Raw genomic sequence first — 11,406 nt, forward strand, 5'->3', positions numbered from 1 at the left:
CCTCCCTCACTCTCTCCATCTCTCACTCTCTCTCTCCCTCCCTCACTCTCTCCCTCTCTCACTCTCTCTCTCCCTCACTCTTTCTCTCCCTCACTCTTTCTCTCACTCTCTCCCTCACTCTCTCCCTCCCTCACTCTCTCTCTCCCTCCCTCACTCTCTCCCTCCCTCACTCACTCTCTCCCTCACTCTCTCTCTCCCTCACTCTCTCTCCCTCACTCTCTCCCTCACTCTCTCTCTCCCTCCCTCCCTCACTCTCTCACTCTCCTCCCTCTCTCACTCCTCTCTCTCCCTCCCTCACTCTCTCCCTCTCCTCTCTCCCTCTCCTCACTCTCTCCCTCCTCTTTCTCTCTCTCCTCCTCTCTCTCCCTCCCTCTTTCTCTCTCTCTCTCTCTCCTCCTCTTTCTCTCTCCCTCCCTCACTCTCTCCCTCCCCTCCTCTCTCTCTCCCTCCTCTCTCTCTCTCTCCCTCCCTCCTCTCTCTCTCCCTCACTCTCTCTCCCTCACTCTTTCTCCCTCTCTCTCCTCCCTCCCTCCCTCACTCTCACCCTCCCTCACTCTCTCCCCTCCCTCTCTCTCTCCCTCCCTCCTCACTCTCTCTCTCTCCCTCACTCTCTCCCTCCCTCACACTCTCTCTCCCTCCCTCACTCTCTCCCTCTCTCACTCTCTCTCTCCCTCTCTCACTCTCTCTCTCCCTCCCTCACTCTCTCCCTCTCTCACTCACTCTCTCCCTCACTCTTTCTCTCCCTCACTCTTTCTCTCCCTCACTCTTTCTCTCCCTCACTCTTTCTCTCACTCTCTCCCTCCCTCACTCTCTCCCTCCCTCACTCTATCTCTCCCTCACTCTCTCTCTCCCTCACTCTCTCTCTCCCTCACTCTCTCTCTCCCTCACTCTCTCTCTCACTCTCTCACTCTCTCCCTCTCTCACTCTCTCACTCTCTCCCTCTCTCACTCTCTCCCTCTCTCACTCTCTCTCTCCCTCCCTCACTCTCTCCCTCTCTCACTCTCTCTCTCACTCTCTCCCTCTCTCACTCACTCTCTCCCTCTCTCACTCTCTCCCTCACTCTTTCTCTCTCTCTCCCTCCCTCACTCTCTCCCTCCCTCCCTCACTCACTCACTCACTCTCTCCCTCACTCTCTCTCTCCCTCACTCTCTCTCTTGTTCCTTACTATGAGATACTCTGACTGTTCCTGTTTTGAGGAAGTGCTTTGGAGCTGAGAGGAATAACTGCTTTATATGGAAGAGAGAACAGCTTCTCTACTGCGGAGAATTGGTTCAAAATGTAGCTTAATCCGATTACTAATCTGGGAGAATATGAAACAACGGGGGACGTTGGGAGTTGCAGCGATGGGACAAGACTGTAACTACCAATTGGAGGGGGAAAAAAGGGGTAAATAAAGTATGTGATCCAGTGTGTGACCCGTATGTGATGTAAAGTTAGCCTGCTGTCTGTGTGTGGTCCCTTCTAGCTGGTGATCAGCTTTTATTGAACCATTCTACTGTACATAAGTAGTCTGATGTGAAGACTCCCTCTCTCTGTGTCCCTTGTCCTCTAGCTGGTGATCAGACTCTGTATATGTTCTGTCATTCCATAATATCCATCTAAGCATGTGTCTCCTTCCCTCTAGCTGGTGATCAGAGTGCACCTGTCAGATGAGAGCTCTAAAACCATGATGGTGGACGAGAGACAGACTGTCAGACAGGTTCTGGACAGCTTGTTGGACAAGTCCCACTGTGGCTACAGTCCTGACTGGTCCCTGGTCGAGACCATCAGCGAACTACAGATGGGTAAGGAGCAAACACACACACATACTGTGGACACTGCTCCGACTGCAGATGGATAAGACACTTCTCCAACTGCAGATGGATAAGACACTTCTCCGACTGCAGATGGATAAGACAGGAGTAGCCTAGTGGTTAGAGCGTTGGAGTAGTAACCAGAGGTTGCGAGTTCAAACCCCCAGAGGGGACCAAGGTACAAATCTGTCGTTCTGCCCCTGAACAGGCAGTTAACCCACTGTTCCTAGGCGTCATTGAAAATAAGAATTTGTTCTTAATTAACTGACTTGCCTGGTTAAATAAAATAAAAATAAAATAAAAGACACTGCTCCGAATGCAGATGGATAAGACACTGCTCGAATGCAGATGGATAGGACAATTCTCCGACTGCAGATGGATGAGACAATTCTCCGACTGCAGATGGATGACACACTGCTCCGGCTGCCGGGCTGCAGATGGATGAGACACTGCTCCGGCTGCAGATGGATGAGACACTGCTCCGGCTGCAGATGGATGAGACTCTGGCTGCAGATGGATGAGACACTGGAGTGATGACACAAACATACAATTCTTTATATAATTTCCGAGTTGCTTTTCTGAAATACCAAAGGGATTACTAGCCATCGTCATGTGGTCTGCTCTGAGCAGCAGAGGGGATGGGCAGCCACAACAGGGATGAAAATATTCAATCGCTTAGAATATGAAAACACCCCAAGAGGGAGGGTAAAGCCATGACATTCTGCAGCAGAGCAGTCTGTCATCACAGTACCAGCAGAGGGTTGGTGGCCGTTGAGACAGGCCGTTAGTATGTGGTCTGTCATCACAGTACAGCAGAGAGGGTTGGTGGCCGTTGAGACAGGCCGTTAGTATGTGGTCTGTCATCACAGTACAGCAGAGGGTTGGTGGCGTTGAACAGGCCGTTAGTATGTGGTCTGTCATCACAGTACAGCGGAGGGTTGGTGGCGTTGAGACAGGCCCGTTGAAGTATGTGGTCTGTCATCACAGTACGGAGAGGTTGGTGTGTTCACATGTTCAATGGTCGGATTACAGAATATAGTTAATTTCCCCCCACCTTCTGATGTTCCCAGAATCTCTATGTTAACCAAGGGATTTTCAAATGTAACATCAGTAGGGTAGAAAGGAAAAGTGAGGAAAAGGTATTTATGACTGTCACTTAAACCTATCCCCCCCCAGGCCAACGTCGCTGACACTATGTAGGTTCACAGCTCTGCCTCAGTCTGAGGCAGAGCTGTGTCATAGACTATGTAGGTTCACAGCTCTGTTCCAGCATCTGGTGGAAAGCCTTCCCAGAAGAGTGAGACTTATAGCAGCAATGTTCCAACATCTAGTGGAAAGCCTTCCCAGAAGAGTGGAGACTGTTATAGCAGCAATGTTCCAACATCTAGTGGAAAGCCTTCCCAGAAGAGTGGAGACTGTTATGCAGCAATGTTCCAACATCTAGTGGAAAGCCTTCCCAGAAGAGTGTGGCTGTTATAGCAGCAATGTTCCTACATCTAGTGGAAAGCCTTCCCAGAAAGAGTGGAGGCTGTTATAGCAGCAATGTTCAACATCTAGTGGAAAGCCTTCCCAGAAGAGTGGAGGCTGTTATATGGCAATGTTCTACATCTGATGGAAGCCTTCCCAGAAGAGTGGAGGCTGTTATAGCAGCAATGTTCCAACATCTAGTGGAAAGCCTTCCCAGAAGAGTGGAGGCTGTTATAGCAGCAATGTTCCAACATCTAGTGGAAAGCCTTCCCAGAAGAGTGGATACTGTTATAGCAGCAATGTTCCAACATCTAGTGGAAAGCCTTCCCAGAAGAGTGGAGGCTGTTATAGCAGCAATGTTCCTACATCTAGTGGAAAGCCTTCCCAGAAGAGTGGAGGCTGTTATAGCAGCAAAGGTGGACTCCATATTAATGCCCGTGGTTTTGGAATGAGATGTTTGGACGAGCAGCTGTCCACGGTTTTTGGTCATGTAGTGTGTGTACAGTACGGCGTTAAGGTCGGCCGTTGATCAGGAAGAGACGTCTCTAGTCTTCAGCCCTGAGTGATGTCTGTCGGTCTGTACACTGTGAGTGATGTCTGTCGGTCTGTACACTGTGAGTGATGCCTGTCGGTCTGTACACTGTGAGTGATGCCTGTCGGTCTGTACACTGTGAGTGATGCCTGTCGGTCTGTACACTGTGAGTGATGCCTGTCGGTCTGTACACTGTGAGTGATGCCTGTCGGTCTGTACACTGTGAGTGATGCCTGTCGGTCTGTACACTGTGAGTGATGCCTGTCGGTCTGTACACTGTGAGTGATGCCTGTCGGTCTGTACACTGTGAGTGATGCCTGTCGGTCTGTACACTGTGAGTGATGCCTGTCGGTCTGTACACTGTGAGTGATGTCTGTCGGTCTGTACACTGTCCTTTTACTGACTTTGAGAGAGTTGACCGATCAACATGACTCAAGACTGCTGGGAAGAGTATGGCTGGGAAGAGTATGGCTGGGAAGAGTATGGCTGGGAAGAGTATGACTGGGAAGAGATGACTGGGGAAGAGTATGGCTGGGAAGAGTATGTATTGGAAGAGTATGACTGGGAAGAGTATGACTGGGAAGAGCATGACTGGGAAGAGTATGGCTGGGAAGAGTATGACTGGGAAGAGTATGGCTGGGAAGAGTATGGCTGGGAAGAGTATGACTGGGAAGAGTATGGCTGGGGAAGAGTATGGCTGGGGAAGAGTGACTGGGAAAAGTGACTGGAAGAGTATGGCTGGGAAGAGTATGGTTGGGAAGAGTATATTGGGAAGAGAGTATGGCTGGGAAGAGTATGGCTGGGAAGAGTATGACTGGGAAGAGTATGACTGGGAAGAGTATGACTGGGAAGAGTATGACTGGGAAGAGTATGACTGGGAAGAGTATGACTGGGAAGAGTATGACTGGGAAGAGTATGACTGGAAGAGTATGACTGGAAGAGTATGACTGGGAAGAGTATGGGCTGGGAAGAGTATGGCTGGGAAGAGTATGGCTGGGAGTATGGCTGGGGTATGGGGAGTATGGCTGGGAGTATGACTGGGAGTATGGCTGGGAGTATGACTGGGAGTATGGCTGGGGAGAATGGCTGGGAGTATGACTGGGAGTATGACTGGGAGTATGGCTGGGAGTATGGCTGGGAGTATGGCTGGGAGTATGGTTGGACATCTGAACCAATGCCCTACAATCATTAAACTCCTCTAATCTTAAGCCATTTACAGAACTGTCAGCATTGACACATACTCAGAGGTACAATTCCATCAGGGCATGGACTCTACAAGGTGTCCGAAGCGTTTCCCACAGGGATGCCGGCACATGTTGATGCCAGTGCTTCCTGTTGTGTCAAGTTGGCCTGGATGTCCTTTGGGACCATTCTTGATACACAGGAAAATGTTCTTTTTTTTTTAGTATCGGTGACCAACAGAAACATATCTGTATTCCCAGTCATGTGAAATCCATCGATTAAGGCTTAATGAATGTATTTAAATGGACTCATTTCCTTAAATGAAGTGTAACTCAGTAAAATCTTTGAAATTGTTACATGTTGCATTTATTTTCTGTTTAGTGTGTGATACCTTGTACAATATCCAGTACTCCTATTATTAACGTGGTGTTTCAAAAACTGAACTTAAAGCAGCTATAGTTACTTGGGAACTAAATTCACATTGAAATGTGTTATAGATCTGTCACTCTCATTGAAAGCAAGTCTAGAAAGCGGTAGATCGGTTCTACGTGCTCTATTTCTATGCTTCCCGTTAAGTCTCTTACTTTCGGTTTCAAACAGCTGAAAATACAACATTTTTTTGCTTATGGGAAAATATATTTTACAGCGGTTTACATTGTACAATGATTCTCTGCACAATGACTCCTCATTTTGTCACAAACTGAAATTAGACAAACTATTAGCATTTCAGCAACTAGGAAATGGCGGAGCGATTTTTGCGTATTGCACCTTTAATTGCCTAGCAACCAGTTTTATTTGAATAAGCTGAATTACGTGTTTGTAAGTGACTGCATTTTACTGTCTTTTTCTGAGCCAAACGGGATGAACAAAACGGAGCGATTTCGCCTCACACAAATAATATTTATTGGAAAAAAATAAACATTTGCTATCTAACTAAGAGTCTCTATTGAAAACATCCGGTTCTTCAAAGGTAAAATGATTTTATTTGAATGCTTTTCTTGTTTTTGTGAAAATGTTGCCTGCTGAATGCTAGGCTTAATGCTATGCTAGGCTATCAATACTCTTACACAAATGCTTGTGTAGCTTTGGTTGAAAAACATATTTTGAAAATCTGAGATGCCAGTGTTGTTAACAAAAGGCTAAGCTTGTGTTTGAATATTTTTATTTCATTTCATTTGCGATTTTCATGAATAGGAAACGTTGCGTTATGGTAATGAGCTTGAGGCTATGATTACACTCCCCGGATATGGGATTGCTCGACGCTAGAGGTTAAGCTCTTGTTCACATTGACAGTTTGAAGTGACTCAAGTCCAATTTCTTTGCATATCCGATTGAAATGTTTTTCCCCTGCAGTCTGAACAGCCAAACACATGGAATCAAATATTTCAAGCCACATTCAAAAACCACCTTTTGTCTGGTTTAAAGTCGGATACAAATCTGATTCCTGACCATGCGACTTGTCTGAACGGTCAAACCTTGATTTATTTGCCTTAGTGTTTTTAAACTGTTATTTTGAATATATTGTTGCTAGCTACTCAGTTGACAGTTTGAAAAGAACATGTGGTAGCTATCTAGCTTGTTAATTGTATACAAACAAATAAGTGAATGTGCTAGAAGGCTAAACAGCTACCTAGTTAGCTAGTTGACTGCTGTGGGCTTTACAAACAGCTACCTAGCTAGCTAGTTGACTGTTGTGGCTAGCTAAACAGCTACTCTAGCTAGCTCGTTGACTGTTGTGGCTAGCTAAAAAGCTACCTAGCTAGCTAGTTGACTGCTGTGGCTAGCTAAACAGCTACCTAGCTAGCTAGTTGACTGCTGTGGCTAGCCAAAAGGATTTCGGATGATCTTATCCTTTCAGTCTTTAAAGTGTTCTTACGCTATGACAACTGGGAAACGCCCACGGCAGGCTTTGTTGTCACCTTAGCTGCTACATAACTTCTGAGCGATAGGAAGCACGAGCATCAGCCTACACTGCGCAAACGCCCATCGTTACTATGACAATTAGCGTAGCCATGTCAGCAACTGACTGAACACAAGCAAATCCGATTTGGGTCACTTATAATTTGCTGTGTTCGGAGTCAGTATTCCAAACATTTGAAAATTAAAAATGATTTTAGCATTAAGGCCTACAGTAAGAACAAAGATTTAGGCTATATTTGTTCAAAAACACAGAGCTAGCTATTTAGCTAGAAACATAACAAACTTATGCTAGCTACTTCTGCACTAGTGATATTGGTTATCTCTCTAAATGGCTTATTTTATCAGTGAAAAAGCATTTGTAGGACTATAGGAAACAGGTATGGCTAGCAAGGTAACTACCGAGCTGAATACCAACTACGTTTTCACAATGTAAAAACATCATTTTGCCAGGTGCTGTCTAAGTCCAATATTTTAGACAGCCAACTCAAGGCTTAATGTTAATGACAATGGCTTCCACCTGCACCACGGTTCAAATCCGACCTCTGGAAACATCATGTATATTGCATTTTTACTGTTTTTTCCCTGTCTCTCTTCTTTTTATTGAACAATTGAAGAAATCTAAATTATGATGACTGTTGGGTTAAGGTATATTTAGTTATAGTATATAAATTGCTATGGCTGTTGGGTTAAGGTTTATTTAGTTATGACTGTTGCTAAGGTTTATTTAGTTATAGTATATTAGACTTCTCTCTTACTCCACTGATACCACAGGCTCTATGATTCGTGACAACCCTCTGCTCTTCCACTGCTAGGAACACCAACTTCATGATAGGCCTAATGTTCAGAATACTCTAACCAACTTCATGATAGCCTAATGTTCAGAATACTTAACCAACTTCATGATAGGCCTAATGTTCAGAATACTCCAACCAACTTCATGATAGGCCTAATGTTCAGAATACTCTAACTAACTTCATGATAGGCCTAATGTTCAGAATACTCTAACCAACTTCATGATAGGCCTAATGTTCAGAATACTCTAACCAACTTCATGATAGGCCTAATGTTCAGAATACTCCAACCAACTTCATGATAGGCCTAATGTTCAGAATACTCTAACCAACTTCATGATAGGCCTAATGTTCAGAATACTCCAACCAACTTCATGATAGGCCTAATGTTCAGAATACTCTAACCAACTTCATGATAGGCCTAATGTTCAGAATACTCTAACCAACTTCATGATAGGCCTAATGTTCAGAATACTCAACCAACTTCATGATAGGCCTAATGTTCAGAATACTATAAATCAAAGACCCTGAAGAAAGCTTTTCATACTTTATATACTTGTTAAACTAGAATATAATTAACATTTGCATAAATGGGTTTTAGTGGCCACCGTGATATTTAAACACACCTACTGCTCTTTCATGTACACCAACTTTAGAATGTGCAGACTGATACTCACAATATTTACACCAACTTTAGAATGTGCAGACTGATACTCACAATATTTACACCAACTTTAGAATGTGCAGACTGACTACTCACAATATTTACACCAACTTTAGAATGTGCAGACTGATACTCACAATATGTGTACACCAACTTTAGAATGTGCAGACTGATACTCACAATATGTACACCAACTTTAGAATGTGCAGACTGATACTCACAATATGTACACCAACTTTAGAATGTGCAGACTGATACTCACAATATTTACACCAACTTTAGAATGTGCAGACTGATACTCACAATATGTACACCAACTTTAGAATGTGCAGACTGATACTCACAATATTTACACCAACTTTAGAATGTGCAGACTGATACTCACAATATGTACACCAACTTTAGAATGTGCAGACTGATACTCACAATATTTACACCAACTTTAGAATGTGCAGACTGATACTCACAATATTTACACCAACTTTAGAATGTGCAGACTGATACTCACAATATTTACACCAACTTTAGAATGTGCAGACTGATACTCACAATATGTACACCAACTTTAGAATGTGCAGACTGATACTCACAATATTTACACCAACTTTAGAATGTGCAGACTGATACTCACAATATTTACACCAACTTTAGAATGTGCAGACTGATACTCACAATATTTACACCAACTTTAGAATGTGCAGACTGATACTCACATATTTACACCAACTTTAGAATGTGCAGACTGATACTCACAATATTTACACCAACTTTAGAATGTGCAGACTGATACTCACAATATTTACACCAACTTTAGAATGTGCAGACTGATACTCACAATATTTACACCAACTTTAGAATGTGCAGACTGATACTCACAATATTTACACCAACTTTAGAATGTGCAGACTGATACCTCACAATATGTATATACAGCTTTTTGATATCGTTGGCTAGGAGAAACTCCCTAGAAGGCAGAACCTAGGAAGAAACCTAGAGAGGAATGAGGCTCTTTTAAAAAAATGTTTTTTCCTTTATTTAACCAGGCAAGTCAGTTAATAACAAATTCTTATTTTCAATGACCCTAGGAACGAATAAGGTTTTAACTGCCTGTTCAGGGGCAGAACGACAGATTTGTACCTTGTCAGCTCGGAGATATGAACTTGAAACCTTTCGGTTACTAGTCCAGTGCCTAACCATTTAGGCGACCCTGGCGGTCAGTCCTCTTCCTACGGCTGTGCCGGGTGGATATTATAACAGAACATGGCCAAGATGTTCAAATGTTCATAAATGACCAGCAGGGTCAAATAATAATAATCACAGTAGTTGTAGAGGGTGCAGCAAGTCAGCACCTCAGGAGTAAATGTCAGTTCACTTTTCATAGCTGGGCATTCAGAGATTGAGCCAGCAGTTGAGGGAGAGAGAGAGAGGAGGGTCGATAACAGCACGTCGGTGAACAGGTCAGGGCTACATAGCCACAGGCAGAACAGCAGAAACTGGAGCAGCAGCGACCAGGTGGACTGTGGGACAGCCGAGTCATCAGGCCAGGAAGTCCTGAGGCATGGTCCTAGGCTCAGATCCTCCAGTAGTGATAAGTCTATCGCTCTGTCTCCTTTCCTCCAGAACGTATCTTTGAGGACCATGAGAACCTGGTGGATAGCCTTCTGAACTGGACCCTGAGACAGTCAGAACAGACTGATGTTTATAGAACGATAGAAAGTACGCCCTCTTCAAGAACCCTCAGGTGAGACAGACAACCACTGCGTCATTGTTATGGAGGGCTACAGGTCTAGTTAACATGAGTAAGTTACAATCCTGTATGCTGATTAACTGAAAATGCATTCCAACCAAGTGAATAATTATTCATTCCTGATATAGTGCAGATAGATAAACGTTCTCACCTTAGTTTACAATCAATTGATGCAGATTATACAATTGAATGCAGATTATACAATTGAATGCAGATTATACAACCGATGCATTAATGCACTGACTGAGGCTGAGCTGCCTTAAATAAAACATTGGTTGGTTTCACCAAAATGGATACCCATGGTTGTATCAGCTATGCTGTTGGTATGAACACCTCCCCTCCCCCAGCGTGTCCTTCATCTAGGTCAGTATGTTGTAGATGATTATACTCTGAAATATAGATGAGAATGAGACTGGGAACTTGCGAACGTGTAGCTTTCTTCTTGGTGAAACAGTCTGTTTTAGATCCTTGCTAAATAAAGGGACAGTTCAGCTAAATTTCATATTTAGATATTTGCTTTACTGTGAGCAGTTTATGGACAAAGACAGACTGCAATACACATTTTTGGTTTTGTTCAACTTATGGTCAAGGCCCTGATTGACCTTTTCCTCTCTCCTTTACGATCATACTCTGATTGACCTTTCCTCATTCCTTTACGATCATACTCTTACTGACCTTTTCCTCTCCCTTTACGATCATACTCTGATTGACCTTTCCCTCTCCTTTACGATCATACTCTGATTGACCTTCCTTCGCCTCCTTTACGCACTCATACTCTGATTGACCTTTTCCTCTCTCCTTTACGATCATACTCTGATTGACCTTTCCCTCTCTCCTTTACGATCATACTCTGATTGACCTTTCCCTCGCCTCCTTTACGATCATACTCTGATTGACCTTTCCTCTCTCCTTTACGATCATACTCTGATTGACCTTTCCTCGCTCCCTTACGATCATACTCTGATTGACCTTTCCCTCGCTCCTTTACGATCATACTCTGATTGACCTTTCCCTCTCTCCTTTACGATCATACTCTGATTGACCTTTCCCTCTCTCCTTTACGATCATACTCTGATTGACCTTTCCCTCTCTCCTTTACGATCATACTCTGATTGACCTTTCCCTCTCTCCTTTCCCTCACCTGGAAATTCACAGAACTATTTGTTGGGGCGGAAGGAGACGTGTGAGATGGCAGACCGGAACAAGGAGGCTCTACTGGAGGTATGATATGCAGCCTCATCACTTATTCAGGTCATTTCAGATTGTTATGTTGTAACTGTAACCTTGTGTTAGTATCTACTATGGTGAGG

The 11,406-nt window shown here is 44.0% G+C and overlaps 1 long non-coding RNA gene across 1 annotated transcript; it reads left to right on the top strand.

Moving 5' to 3' along the window:
* The first annotated feature begins 1,095 nt into the window (after positions 1–1,095).
* On the top strand, positions 1,096–10,021 carry LOC135536069 (uncharacterized). Its single transcript, XR_010454938.1, has 3 exons — positions 1,096–1,386; positions 1,625–1,784; positions 9,970–10,021. It is a non-coding gene; the product is annotated as an uncharacterized LOC135536069 (long non-coding RNA).
* Positions 10,022–11,406: the final 1,385 nt, after the last annotated feature.

This window comes from Oncorhynchus masou, unplaced genomic scaffold, assembly GCF_036934945.1.
Source record: "Oncorhynchus masou masou isolate Uvic2021 unplaced genomic scaffold, UVic_Omas_1.1 unplaced_scaffold_5525, whole genome shotgun sequence".
NCBI classification, from domain to species: Eukaryota; Metazoa; Chordata; class Actinopteri; order Salmoniformes; family Salmonidae; genus Oncorhynchus; species Oncorhynchus masou.